The following is a 15,202-nucleotide window of genomic DNA, read 5'->3' as shown; positions in this document are numbered from 1 at the left end:
AGTGCTAACAAATGAGGGGGCTGCTTCAAGTGCCCCCCACCCCCAACTTCTGCTCCCAGGCTGTCTCTCCTTGGGAAGTCCTGAGATAAGATCATTCATATTTTTTCTGTAAATCACTGAATCAAAGGGAAGCTTCCTTATCTGTATTGTCTGGATGCCTAATTGAAAGTGAAAGAAAGTGAAGTCGCTCAGTAGTGTCTGACTCTTTGCAACCCCATGGACTGTAGCCTACCAGACTTCTCTGTCCATGGGATTTTCCAGGCAAGGGTACTGGAGTGGGTTGCTATTTCCTTCTCCAGGGGATCTTCCCGACCCAGGAATCAAACCCGGGTTTCCTGCATTGCAGGCAGACGCTTTACCCTCTGAGCCACCAGGGATGCTTAATTAGGTTGTATCTAAATACATTTATGAACCCTGATCATCTCAGCTACCACAGAGTCTTTTGCCTATATACACATGTATGTTATGTACACAGGCTTCCTAGGTGTCACTAGCAGTAAAGAACCCACCTGCCAATGCAGGAGACAGAAGAGATGAAGGTTCAGTCCCTGGGTTGGGAAGATCCCCTGGAGGAGGAAATGGCAACCCATTCCAGTATTCTTGCCTGGAGAATTCCATGGACAGAGGTGCCTGGCGGACTACGGTCCATGGGGTGGCAAAGAGTTGGACATAACTGAAGCAACTTAGCATTGATATACATGCACAGAACAAGTAGACAGGGAGATTATATGTGTACAGTCTCTCCATTTTGTGTATATAAAAATGAAATCTCCTTGCATATGTCATCTGCCAGCATCTTTAACCTGGCTCTGTAACATCTGTATGGTGGTGGACATGTCAGGTAATGTCTCTGCATCTGGTTTGTCCATCTGTAAAGTAAAAGAGTTGAACTAGCTGGTGTGTTTGGTGGGGAGGTGCTGATCTTGGGAGGTCTCAGCCTGCAGTGGTGTGAAGCAGGGTTTCGGTTCCGGCCAGAGATCGAGGTGGGGTTGCAGCAGTAAGGGAGCCGAATCCTAGCCACTCAACTGGTGATGAGTGATAAGGCCCTGACCCGTCAGCATTGCAGAAAAGAATCCCCACAAAGATGGGAAGTAGTGAAACAAAGTGTTTGTTAGGAGGATAAAGCATCTGCGGCTAGACACACGGCTGGACTTAGAGAGTTGCGCTCTAGTTTAAATCACTTATAAGGGACATTTCTTCCTGGTTTCCTTCAGCCAATCATTTTGACCTGCCTGGTTCTGAGTCCATGTTTGGTATATCTCAGGGTCCTTCCATGTGTACGTGCATCTCTCAGCCAAGATGGTTCCCAGTGAAGAGGGCTATGGGTAGGATGACATCACTTACTTTGGGGTAGGTGCCCCCTCCCTCTTTGACCTCCAAGGAGTTTTCTTGTTGGGAAGGTTTCCTTGACTTTGAGAATCAGAAGTATGTGGTCTCTTATCTGAGCAGAGCCCAGTCTCCTCTCTTGATTGTCCTGTTACTGATATTTTAGAGTTTCAGTCTACAGGGAATGAACTCAAATTGCTTACCCCTGGGGGGTCCATCTACCTCCTGCCTCCTTCCTTTTGATTCATACAGATCCAGGGACGAAGCGACATGCTGGGATGTCACAGGAGTCACCCAGTTCCCAAGGCTGAGCTCTAACATTGCATGATTCTCATAGTTTTAGGTGGTTTTGTTGGGAGGAGGATCCACATGCTTTCAAGTTCTGAGAGAGAAGATAGGACTTACTTGGCTGCATAAACAAGACCCGGCCAGGTGGGTTACCTGTCTTCCTGGAGACCTAGACTGGCCTGCTGGGTTCCAGGCCATGAACAGACCTCATCCAACTTGGCTTTAACGAGACATTGGACTCTGTCTTGGGCAACATGCTTATCAATAAGCCTCAGTGGAGGGCCCTTCGCCTCACCCCCAGATTGCTGTGGCACTCACCCCAGCTCATCATCGACATCTTTAGAGACACCGCTGCCAGCTCAGATGTCTTCAATGTCACTCTCTTCTGTAAAATCCAAGAGTGGCCTCTCCATTGCTGTTCTGAAGGTGTCGAAAGCCCTCAGCTTAGCATTCAGCTTCGCTGGGTTTTCAGCCATCCTTTCCTTCCAGCTTTATCTCTAGGAGTCTCCTATAGATCCATCTTTCCAGTGAGAGAGTCTTTTAATTGTTCTGTTCCTTGCTGTGACACCCCACCACCCCACCACCCACCGCCATCCCACATTTGCTCTGGGTTAGGCTTTTGTGTGGCAGACCTGGAAGACTTCTTATACAAAACCGATGTCTTCTCTTCCCCCATCCTAATCTGCCTTTTGAGCCCCAGATCAGGACTTGCCTCCTTCACTGAGGGCTCCCTGGTGGGTTTGTGGCAAGGGAATGCACCTTCCTCTGACTTTTCAAGTCATCCTTAGTCTGCATGACACTGTCTGCCCTTTTTCTTTCTAGCCTGGGCAGTTCACAGCCCTCCTGGAGGAGCCAGATAGAACTTGGACGGTGTCAGAGGAACCCAAGAGGGTGATATGAAGCTGGAGACCCAGGTGAAGGGGCTGGCTTAGAAGAAGCAGAGACACTTCATTTGAAGGAGAAAAAGTAGAAGGTAACTTCACAAGAATCTAAGTTTATGATGAAGTATCCATCTGCATGTCCATGGTTGAGGGTAGATAGACACGGTATGCCCATGGAGGCAGGGAAATTTCCTCCATGGCGGGTGCCTTTCAGGCTCGTGAGAATGCTGCAACCTGAGGTTGGACCAAAGGCAGAAATCAGAAAACATGCCCCACTCTCATGGTTCATTGTAGCCCGAAGACTTAAAGCTTTTAAAATGTCAGACAGATATTTGACTTGAGAGAGTGAAAATTTAAAAAGTAAATGAAAAACATACTTGTATTTAGAAATCAATTTTATAATCCCATGAAAACTTTCCTATGTTTCTCTTAATCAAGCCTGGAAATGAAAGTAATCTTAACATTTGCTTGCTTAACAGATCTGTGTGACTGTTTAGCTATTTATGGAATTTGTTGTAAAAACAGAGAAGGAGAGCTATCAATACTTGACAAAGTTAAGCAGTCTGGCCAAAAGAGAGATCCTTTTTATTATTGGAAATCACTCTTCTTTTGACTTGGGTTTTTCTCTGGCTTAACTCTCAGGTATGTGACAGTCTTGTAACTGAAGGGTAAGCTGGGTTTCGAGTGTTATTTCACACTGTGTCCCCCCTCCTTTTCCACTGCTTGTCCCCAGTCAAGACTCATTGACCTAAATTCTCCATCTCTGTCAGGGGTCCTTCTAACGCATCTTACTGGAGTTTTCTCCATCTCGATTACTGTGCCTCTTTTTTATGGGGAACTCTCCTCTGAGATCAAAGCTAATTTATAGCAATTTATGGGAAACAAAGGAAGTAGGCGAGGATGCGAAGTCATTTTAAGGGAAGAGGGATCTGAAGAGGTGAATATGTGGGAAGATCTGGTCTCTGCTGTAAGAACTGAGGCAGGACTCAGCTCCCAGGTGTGGGAGGGAGGGACATGAGACTGCTCTGTGGTACGTGGTCTCTTCATTCAGTCTCATAAGCCGTCCTCAGAGCTGACTGTGTCTCTGAGTCGCCTGGGCTCCTTTGGAAGGTTGCAGACACCTGGGCCCTTTCTCAGGCGATTTAACAAGTCCCCAGTGAGTCCTATACATCTGTAGTTTAAAGCAGGTGTCTTGAGGCTCAAATAGCACCGACGATCATTGACCCAGGCCCAAGAATATTTATTACAAGTTCCGAATCTGTTCCTCTTTCCTTCAAATACATTTATATCCCCCCCCCCCCACCCCCAGGGCTCTAAGACAAGAATCTGGTTCATCCCAACTCTAGGGTATTCACTAATGAAGAACAAAGGGGAAATTCACAAAAATGAGAAAGTTTCAGAAATAAGACTACATAAATTATTTTGGAGACAATTTTCCCTTCTTAACAATTTTCAGAAGGATCTTGGGAGTAACACACACACACACAGTCAGGGAAGTGAGTAAACAGGAAAGAAAAGATTGACTTTTATTACTTGCTGGTTTAAACTTAAATTTGTTTTTCTTTATATTTTGACTCCCCCCTTTCTTTCTCCCTTAGAACTGTATCAAGCTATTTTCAGGAAGGAGAAGTGGTTGCTTTGGCAAGGGGGTGGGGGAGATGAAAAGCATGACATCACCATGCTATTTTGAAAGAGAGAGAAATAGGCCAGTTTTAGGTCAGCTTAGTTTGGTTCTGTGTGTGTAGGAGCTGAATTGTGTCTTTTACGAATTCAGCTTCCCTTGGGACTGCAGCTCTTCACGGGAAGGATAATATTTATTTAGAGCTAATTTGTAAACTTCATTTTCAGTTTAAGGTCTGGAACCTAAACGGTTATTCTGTTCTTCCAGGCGGTAACACAGACTCTGTGAGCATTTCAAAGGGGGTCGGCTTTGCTGGCTTCTTCCCACGCGCCCCGGTCTCCCCCAGCCCCCAACTGTCTGCTCGATTTTAGGTCAACCTGGGGTCTATCAGCTTGGAAAGCAAATCCTTAACCTGGACTTTTTGCTGCTGATAAGGGCTGTGTGGATGGCAAAGAGGCAACTTACTCATTTCTTTAGAATTTGCAGTGGAATCTTTTCTTGCTTGGAGTTGTTGTCAGCAACTCCTATTTTCCCAGAGAGGTTTTGAAATGTTCCCTCTGATCGTTAATGTGTTTATAACATTTCTCAAATGGAACTCCACACTCCTAACAAACATTCAGCTTTTTGAAAGGGTTCACCGCACCTTTTCTACCCCTGGAGACAAAAAAACACGTCTGTGCAGAGCATGGAAAAGGCCGCCCAATGATGGCTGAAACGTTGCTTTCTAAGCAAACTCAGATATCATCATTTTCTTGTTAAGAGCAGCATTTTACTCCGAGGTTCCTAGCCTATTTCTGGGTCTGATAGATGGTTCCTTTTTGGCCGCCTGGAGATAAGCCCGGGTCAAGGAAACAGCTTGCACTTGTCTCTTCAAGTCTAGCTCGGCCTCGCCGTATCGTTTCATGATTTCCTTTCTTGTTATCTTCAAACATTCCCTCAGAGCTGAGCTTGACAAGAACAGGAAGGTTGGCAAAGGTCTGGCAGGGAGGTTGTTTTTCTTCGTGGAGGAAAATGGACCCTTTCCTTTCCCCGCCCCCATCCCACCCTCTCTTTTATGGCCGCCTCCTGGCCCTCTGCAAAGCTGATGGAAAAAAGCTAAGAACGCCTCCTTCCCTCTTTATAGGAGGGTCTGTAAGAGGTTCCTAATCAGCTCACTGTCAGCCTGTTTCCTCTGATCAGCTTAAATAGGTCCACTTGAAGTTCACAACTGCCAAAGCGGGCGTTCAGATGGAAAGCAAGGGGCACCATAGGAGCAGTTAGGCACGTCCACCCGAGATTATCCAGGAGACTGTAATCCTGGGGAAAGTGCTGGGTCCTCAAACCCTTTCCTCTTGATTAAATAAGCATTTCCCCACTCAGAGGACAAGGCCTGCCAGTCCACAAGTTGATTCCTTTTCTCTTTCTACCTCCCCTCTCCCCACACTAAAATGTAAATTTGATGCCTGTGTCCTTAGCAGGAGCCCGTCCTAACCATCTTGGTACGAGTGAACCTTTTAACCTCTCGTGGACGGCTTTCTGTCTAACTTTGTACAGAAACAAAAAGCCCAAACAAAAGCAGGACACGTTATCTCAGGCCGACGGGGACGTGGGGGCAGGAAGTCGGGGTTTCTGCCCTGTGGCCCCCAGGTCCTCTGCTGAGATTTTCCTTCTCTGTGTTCAGAAAAGAACGGCTTTGTTAACCATTAGCCACTGACAAGAGTGTGTCCATTTCAGCAAAATTAATAAGAGATAGCATTTTTCTTCCTTCTAAATGGCCCATGTCAGTAATTAACATCGCCTTTCATTACTCAACTTGAAAGCTGCCTTCCCCGGCCCCCCTGACCTCGCCCCGGCTTTGTTAAACTGTGGCCTCCAGCCTGTGAGAGACCTAAACGCAGAAAAAGCACATTGTCGGGGGGGGGGGACCCTCACCGAGGTGCCTTGAAAGAATCACTCCACAAATATTTATTGGGTGCCCACTGCGTGGAGCTACCAAACTGAATCAGACAGGGGCCCTTGTGGGAAGGAGACAGCGAGCAGGGATAAAGGGTTGTTTAAAAATCACAGCAGATACTGGAATTGTCACAAACCAGAGGAGACCCAGTGAGGAGGGGAACCCTGGCTCAGACATGACCCAGGCGGGGGTGTTCTGGGGGAGCTGATATTGGAAGGGAACATTCCAATATTGAAGGTCTTTGTATTTAAAAAGGATGATCTTGCCTTGCACTTTTTTTTTTTTTTTTTTAGAAAGAAGAGACAAGAGTACTTTCATAGTGAATATGTAAGTTGAGGGCTCAGGAGAGAATTTTTCCCTCTTTAGGTGGATTGTTTCCCGATCTTTGTAGCCAATCAGCTATTGACATTTTAATAACTGCACTGCTCCTAATTTAGTCAACTCCCCCCAAAGTGTGTTAAGTATATTCCTGTCATTTTTCTCCATCAGATCTGTGTTCCAGGAGGATTCTTGGTCACAGAGCTGGTTGTGTTAAGCTTGGAGATGAGTTAAGATATACTTTACATATTTTGTTCACATCTTTCACCATGCATTCCATGCTTAAAAGAACCACCAAGCAAAATTCAAATGCTCTGTAAAGGGGGATGGGCTGAAAAATTATGGGGCATCAAGGGATGGGATCTAATTGCATCTATGATGGTGAAGGTTTTTAATGGTTTATGGAGAAGTAAAAGTGGCATGTTCTCGTTGTTGTGAAGAACAAGAATAAATATATATGTTGAGAAGTATGGGATAGAAGACTCAACACTGAAATCTTACCAGTGGTTATTTTTTTAGTAGCATTTTATTTATTTTAATTAATTAATGTATTTTTGGTTGTGCTGGGTCTTCCTTGCTGCATCGGCTTTTCTCTAGTTGTGGTGCGAGGGCTTCTCATCTCGGTGGCGCCTCTTGTTATGGAACACAGGCTCTAGGGCATGTGGGCTTCAGTAGTTGCAGCGTGTGGGCTCTGTCGTTGCAGCTTGCAGACTCTATGGAGTGCAGGCTCAGCAGTTGTGGCACATGGACTTAGTCGCTCTGCAGTGTGTGTGATTTTCCTGGACCAGGGATCGAACTCATGTCCTCTGCACTCGCAGGCAGATTCTTTACCACTGAGCCACTAGAGAAGCCCAGTAGTGGTTACTGATGGCTGCTGAAAATGAGAAATGATTTAAATTTCTTTTCCTTGTAACTTTCAATGTTTTCCAAAATGGTGTGTGTACATTACTTTTGTAGTCAAGTGAAATGCTCTTGAAGAATGAAGATGCTAAAGGGAAAAAGGACTTTATTATGGTGAGAGGACGAACATGACTAGGAGGTCATTCTCCCTTCTCAAGCCACTTTGGTCCTGTCATCAGCTGTAAAAAAAAAAAAAGAGAGAGAGAAAAGCATACCCATGCAGCAATCAGAACCAAACACAGGAGGTTTTAAGTAATAATGCACAGCATTCAATAAACCCCATGGAAACATTCTCCTTTACCTACCTGAGTTGAAAATTTGAGAGTTAATTCTTTTAGAAATTTTTGTAGTGAAAGAACCACTTCTGTCTCTTTCCTATGGAATTTAGATCTAGTAGACTGCAGGTTCTGAATTACTCAAGGGTCAAAAATCTCTTGCAGAGGCTGGCCTGATCACTTTTTCTGGGAGGCGGGTAAATCCTTTGTTATCGTTCTCTTGTTCAAGCCCAATGATATAAAAATCTAAAAACCAGTTATTCATCTAGCGACGTCCTTCACAAATGCACAACAATGAACCTCTTTATTTTTATCTATTATTTTGCAATTTTCTTTTACTCAAGTTACACACATCAGGTAAGCTTATTTATTTCACCGTTGGTGGTAATAAGTGTGCAGAGTGTCTCTAAGTAGGATGCTGCTGTCTGCAGGTCTGGGAGCAGAGCAAATAGCTGGGCTTCTTATTCAAATCCTGTGTCTGATCATTTGCAATAGAAAAGCCTACTTGGGAGGGTATTGGGTGTGGATGGTGGGGCTGGCGACTGGGTAGGGAAGGCAGAGAAATGGAAAAAATGCAAAACTGTAGTTTAAGTTCAAGTGGGTTCCCAGCTGCTTTTGGCATTTTGTATCATTGGAGCCTCACAACTTGAAGAGCCCCTAAATCAGAGCAACAACCCCGCCTGGGGGGACCCTCCTCCGCAACTGAGACGTCGCTCGACGTCTGAGTCACTCAGAATTGTGGGGCCAAAACATATAAACAGAACAAGAGTAGCCGTTTGCCCGGAGCACGCAACTTTAAAACTGTTTTGAGTCTTTGAGACAGGGTTCCTCCCTTTTCTCCTTACAAACATTCAGAAAAATAAAAAAAAGAAGCTCCAGGAGATGCTGTCTTTGTGATGAAAGATTTCAGGACCCCGTCTGCCCTTTGTGGCTTGATAACAATCTAGCTGCTGGCAGAGAAGGGGACGAGGAACAGCTCACAACAGAGAGGCTGGTCGTCTGCACAGAGGCTGCTCCGTCTCCCCGAACCCCGGATGGGGGCGGGTGGAAGGGGCGGAACTGAGCTGAGTGACCTTGCCCTTGGGAGTCTCAGGAGTTAAAAGGAAAAGTCCTTTTCAAGTCTGTTTTCCACCAGCTGGTGTCCTAGATGCTTTAGAAACACTTCCTCCTCTTCTATCTGTGCCTGGTTTCTCAAAAGATCAAGTCATTTATAGCAAATACAAATTAGAAACATAAAGAGCAAACTCTGCGTCAGGTACGTGGGGAGAAAAGAATCAGAGCAAGGAAGTCGCTGTGGCTGACTGAGTAAATTAACTCTGAACTTTCTGGCAAGAAATGCAGAAAAAAAGCCAGTGGGAGGAAGATGCGGGGCGTAATTCTGGTTTCTTATGAGGAAATGGGCCAGCAGGGCCTTTCCTATCCCCAGGAATGAAGAAGCTTTTCCTGTGTAACTTTGTATAGAAGACTCTAAAACTGGGGTTGAAAATGCTGTCAAGGAGGCTTTCTAACCATTTTGCTTTTCCTTTAAACTTTCTGGCCTATGTATCCACTTGCTTTGGTTATTAAAATTTATCCATTGATATTTCATTCTGGAGCTTTTCCTACAGAGGTGAACAATGCTGATAAGTTAATTCAACAGGGAGGCCAGGAGACTCAGGAGGTAAACCGATGCCTTAAGCCAGGGATGCCTGAGGCGGAGAAACTGTTGGCTACGGACCACCAACGCCAGCAGCCAATAGGATTTTCTGAATGAGGCAAGCGCACTGCTCTGGCCAATCACATACTCTTGTTACCTTTGCCGCACCATCTTTGTATAAGTCTTCTGGCTCGCGGTTAGTGGAGTGCTCCAAACCCCTGCTGGTTTGGCCACCCTATTATAATTGATTTTTGCTTGAATAATCTCTAAAGAGTTTTGATATGCTCCAGTTTATTTATTTATTGTCTTTTCTAGTTTATTTCATAGTGTATAATTCGCAATGCTATGGCTTTCAAACATTTTGCTGCAATTAACACACATGCACACATATAGTAAACACACATGTACTGACATGGAGATATGCATACTTATATCTCACTATATATAAATACAAGGTCTTAGAAAACAGTGGAAATGGCAACCCACTCCAGTATTCTTGCCTGGAGAATCCCATGGATGGCAGAGCCTAGCGGGTTACAGTCCATGGGGTCACAAAGAGTCGGACACAACTTCACTTTCACCTTTTCTATAGTAGGTGCAGTCTGATATTTCCTATTCTACTATATCTCACTTAATTCTGTTTCATTTTTTAAAGCTGTATGTATTTCACAACATTAGTTCGAAAACTGGTGTTTAAATACTATTACATATCTCGTGCGCGTTAGTCACTCAGTTGTGCCCGACTCTTTGCGACCCCATGGGCTGTAGCCCTCCAAGCCCCTCTGCCCATGGGATTTCCCAGGCAAGAATACTGAAACGGGTTGCCGGTTTCTTCTCCAGGGCAGTTTATCTTTTAACAATACAAAAATCAACAATTTGTATACCTACAGTAGAGTTAGGATTGCAGGGTGCCCCCCTTAGTGAGCATTTAACAAATACTTGCTGGATGAATGGATGAGAAATTAGTAATCCAATGTGCTATCAATAAACAATCAGAGGATGCCATGAAAATATTTTAATTAAAACAGTAAAAAAAAAAAATCTAGAAATAAACCTAATGTGAAGAAAACTGTAACATTTTATTGAAGGACCAAAGGAAACTTGAATAAGAAAAATTGCAAAGGGTTATTTTATGAAACTTGACAAGCTGCTCGGCAACTTTATATAGATGAGAAAATGCACAGATTAATGAAAGGTTATTGAAAAAGGGTGAACACTGATAGGAGATTTATCCTACTTTATATCAAAACATACTTTAAAATGGTAATAGTTAAAACAGTGTGTTCTTAACATAAGAATAAAGAAATAGATTAATGGAACAGAATCTGTAAATACATCTATGTATGTTTGCATTGGAATTTAGTATTAAGACAAAAGTCTTAAGTCTTTAAGACTTAAAAGTAACACTTTAAAAAAGTAACACCAAAAGTAACACTTCGAATTATGACTAAGCAAGGACCTATTTAAAAAACAGTGTAAGAAGAAAAAAAAAATAAAAATAAAACAGGATAAGAAGAAAAGAAAATTTCAATCTCACCATAAATACAAAAATGTAATTTGTATAAATTAAAGAGCTAAATTTAGAGAAAAACTATAAAAGTACTAAAACTAAAATAGAAATTTTGTAATTCTTAGATAAGTAATGTCTTTTTTAAGCAAGATGTAAAACCCAGAAACCACATAGGATACAGTTTTTTTAAGGCCACATTAAATATCTTAAGCTTTAATATGAAAGAAAGTGAAAGTGAAGTCTCTCAGTTGTGTCCGGCTCTTTGCGACCCCCGTGGACTGTAGCCTACGAGGCTCCTCTGTCCATGGGATTCTCAAGGCAAGAATACTGGAGTGGGTTACCATTTCCTTCTCCAGGGGATCTTCCCAACCCAGGGATCGAAACCGGGTCTCCCACATTGGAGGCAGATGCTTTAAGCTCTGAGCCACCAGAGAAGTATAAAAACATGAGCAACAGTCTAGAATAAAATATTTTCAAGCTACATAATAAAGATTAGAATTCATAATATATAAAGAGTTCATACAAATAAATAAGAAAAAAGTGGAAAGATAGGCAAAATTATAAACAGTCTAGTCACTGATCTAAATAAAAATGACCAATTTACATATGGAAAGATGCTTAATGAGTAAATAATGAACAAAGATCAAAGTAATGATGGTAGATCATGCTTTACCTATGAGACTGAAAATTTTTAAAAACTCTATTGCTTTCAATGTTGAGGGAGTATAAAATGGTATAGTCTTTTGGAGGTCAATTTGAAAGTATATATCAAAAGTAAAAGTGTCCATATTCTTTGAACTATCACTTCTATTTCCCTGTTTCTGTCCAAGTGGTTCTTTCTACATGTGTACAGAGAAGCATCGGTTAGAATTTTCAGTGTAGCACTGCTTATAATGGCAAAAAATTAGAAACCATTTAAACATCTATAATCAGGGAAATAAACTGTGATTCATCCAATATTACAGAATAAAATGATGAAGTAAAAGAGAATAGGGTAGACTTACAGGGCTCACATGGGAAGAGTTATAAGATAAATGTCTATGTGAAAAAATATAGATGGAACAATACATGGAATTCACTCCTGTGTTCAAATAGACCCTGGAGATGCTGTGGATTCAGTTCCAATAGAACCGATATCACAATAAAGTGAGTCACAAAACTTTTTGGTTTCCCACTGTGTAGGAAATTTGTTTAGTCTATACTGTAGTTTGTTAAGTGTGTAATACATTATGTGTATAAAATCAAGGTATATATTTTAATTGTTGTTGTTTAGTTGCTAAGTTGTGTCTGACTCTTTTGTGACCCCATGGACTGTAGCCCACCAGGATCTCCTGTCCATGGAATTTCCCAGGCAAGAATACTGGAGTGGGTTGCCATTTTCTTCTCCAGGGGATCTTCCCGACCCAGGCAGACAGATTCTTCACCACTGAACCACCAGAGAAGCCCACGTACCTTAATTAAAAATAATTTATTGCTGAAAAATGCTAGTTCAGTTCAGTTGAATCACTCAGTTGTGTCTGACTCTTTGTGACCCCATGGACTGCAGCATGCCAGGCTTCCCTGTCCATCACCAACTCCCGGAGCTGGCTCAAACTCATGTCCATTGAGTCGGTGATGCCATCCAACCATCTCATCCTCTGTCGTCCCCTTCTCCTCCTGCCTTCAACCTTTCCCAGCATCAGGTAATTTGGAAAACTCAGCAGTGGCCACAGGACTGGAAAAGGTCAGTTCATTCCAATCCCAAAGAAAGACAATGCCAAAGAATGTTCCAACTACTGCACAATTGTACTCATCTCACACACTAGCAAAGTAATACTCAAAATTCTCCAAGCCAGGCTTCAACAGGACGTGAACCATGAACTTCCAGATGTTCAAGCTGGATTGAGAAAAGGAAGAGGAACCAGAGATCAAATTGCCAACATCCGTTGGATCATCGAAAAAGCAAGAGAGTTCCAGAAAAACATATACTTCTGCTTTATTGACTATACCAAAGCCTTTGACTGTGTGGATCACAAAAAACTGTGGAAAATTCTTCAAGAGATAGGAATACCAGACACCTGACCTGCCTCCTGAGAAATCTGTATGCAGATTAAGAAGCATCAGTTAGAACCAGACATGGAACAATGGACTGGTTCCAAATTGGGAAAGGAGTACGTCAAGGCTGTATATTGTCCCCCTGCTCATTTAACTTATTAGAGTACATTTCACAGAGTACATCATGTGAAATGCCGGACTGGATGAAGCACAAGCTGGAATCAAGATTGCCGGGAGAAATATCAATAACCCCAGATATGCAGATGACACCAACCTTATGGCAGAAAGCGAAGAGAAAGTAAAGAGCCTCTTGATGAAAGTGAAAAAGGAAAATGAAAAAGCTGGCTTAAAATCCAACATTTAAAAAACGAAGATCATGACATCCAGTCCCATCACTTCATGGCAAATAGATGGGAAACAATGGAAACAGTGACAGACTTTATTTTCTTGGGCTCCAAAATCACTGTAGATGGTGACTGCAGCCATGAAATTAAAAGATGCTTGGAAGAAAAGCTATGACCTTGGAAGGAAAAAGTTATGAAAGAAAAGCTATGACCAACTTAGACAGCATATTAAAAAGGAGAAACATTACTTTGCCAATAAAGGTCGATTTAGTCAAAGCTATGGTTTTTCCAGTAGTCATGTGTGGTTATGAGAGTTGGACTATAAAGAAAGCTGAACACCAAATAATTGATGCTTTTGAACTGTGGTGTTGGAGAAGACTCTTGAGAGTCCCTTGGACAGCAAGGAGATCCAACCAGTCCATCCTAAAGGAGAATAGCCCTGAATATTCATTGGAAGGACTGATGTTGAAGCTGAAACTCCAATACTTTGGCTACCTGATGAGAAGAGCTGACTCATTAGAAAAGACCCTGGTACTGGGGAAAGTGCTAACCATCACCTGAACCTCAGTGAGTCAGTCACCATACTAAGTGTAATAACAATGAAAAAGTTCAAAGGATTGCAAGAATTCCAAAAATGTGACACAGAGTCATGAACTGAGCAAAGGCTCCTGGAAAAATGGCGCTTTTAGACTTGCTTGCCATCAACATTCAGTTAGTAAAAGACATAACATTTGCAAAATGCCGTCAAAGTGCAATAAAGGGAGGTATGCCTGTAATTCTGTACTGTACGGACATTTAAAGGAATATATTCATTCTTAGTTATTAAACATTGTTTTAAAAATTTAAAAATATTTTAGCTGGTGTGCTTTTCAGAAAGGAGACATTTTACCCAAACTTACTTAAGCAACAGAAAGGGCCTCAGGAGTTCTTAGTTCTCAGAGTAAATGGAGTCATTTTTACCCTCTTTTCTGGAAGAATTTATTTCCTTTCAATGTCACAACCTCTGGTCCCCCTCCCTCACTACCCCAGGGCCATTCTCCTTTCTAAGCAGGGAGGCTCTTCCCAGGAGATGCTGTGCACAGTCTCTGAAGTAATGGAAGATCAAGGACTCGAGCAGTTTCAGACCGTCTGCCCATAACTCCACTTAGCTGGTGGAGTTACTTCCTCACTATCCAAGCTGTTATTTTAAAGTCTCACATTCTTTCCTCTACTGTGCTCTTTTCGGGTTGATGTCATTGTACAAAGTGGTCAATGGGGAAAAGAGTTTGGGCAACTCACACCAGGACAGTTAGTTCTTATGTGATTGAAAGCGGGTTAGTTGGATTTAATTCTCCATAAACAAACAAAAAAAATATCACAAAAAGTTACACTTGGTGGTCTGGTGCATAAATCAATATCCGACAAAGCTCCCCCTCCTTACAATGTGTAATGCTGAAAAAACGAGACACATTTGTAGGCCTCTTGGGTATCTCTGTTTGAATGACCCTCTTTTTTTCCCCCCTGACCTGTACTCTCCACACTGTATATCAAAATCCAGAGGCTCTTTTATTTTCCCCCCTCTTTGGGAAATTCATTTGGGTTTCATTCATGCCATGCAAACCTTACTTTTCTGTTCTAAGCAGTAAAAGAATATAGTGTCTGAAAATTAGCCCTTGGGCAGGACAGCATGGAAACCAATGCCCATCCCTTCTGCCAGCCTGAGGAGTGTTTCTCTTACAATTTATATGCAGTCATTAAAAATCAGAATGATCTGCTCTGAGATCCAATAAAGTCACACTTGATTTACATCCCTGGGAAAATGTTTTTCCAACATCCCTTCAAATAAAATTTTAAGTTAACACTTTTTCTGGAGTCTCTCTCTCTCTCTCTCTGTGTAATGGGAAACTTCCTTTAAACACACTGAAATAGCTGTCATAGTTTGAGGCCATTTGTGTACAGATATATTATGATGCCAATTGCATATCACAGAGGAAACCATTTTCATTATATTAGAGTGAAGATCTGTCAGCGGATTATCTTTTGCTCTTTTGTCTGATTGTCCCTCCCTTTTCAGACTTACTCTTGACTCTGAACTGTTTTGGTGCATGTGTGCTCAATTGTGTTTGACCCTGCAACCTCATGGACGTAGCCACCAGG

The 15,202-nt window shown here is 42.5% G+C and overlaps 1 long non-coding RNA gene across 6 annotated transcripts in view; it reads left to right on the top strand.

Moving 5' to 3' along the window:
* The window catches only part of LOC122681914, a 110,259-nt gene that overhangs the window by 68,078 nt on the left and 26,979 nt on the right, over nucleotides 1-15,202 (top strand). For all 6 annotated transcript variants that reach the window (XR_006337135.1, XR_006337138.1, XR_006337137.1 and 3 more), the window contains one exon: nucleotides 2,437-2,587. This is a non-coding gene — a long non-coding RNA (uncharacterized LOC122681914). The remainder of the gene's footprint in view (nucleotides 1-2,436; nucleotides 2,588-15,202) is intronic.

This window comes from Cervus elaphus, chromosome 23 (assembly GCF_910594005.1).
Source record: "Cervus elaphus chromosome 23, mCerEla1.1, whole genome shotgun sequence".
Lineage (NCBI taxonomy): Eukaryota > Metazoa > Chordata > Mammalia > Artiodactyla > Cervidae > Cervus > Cervus elaphus.
This window is presented reverse-complemented; position numbering and strand designations above follow the sequence as displayed.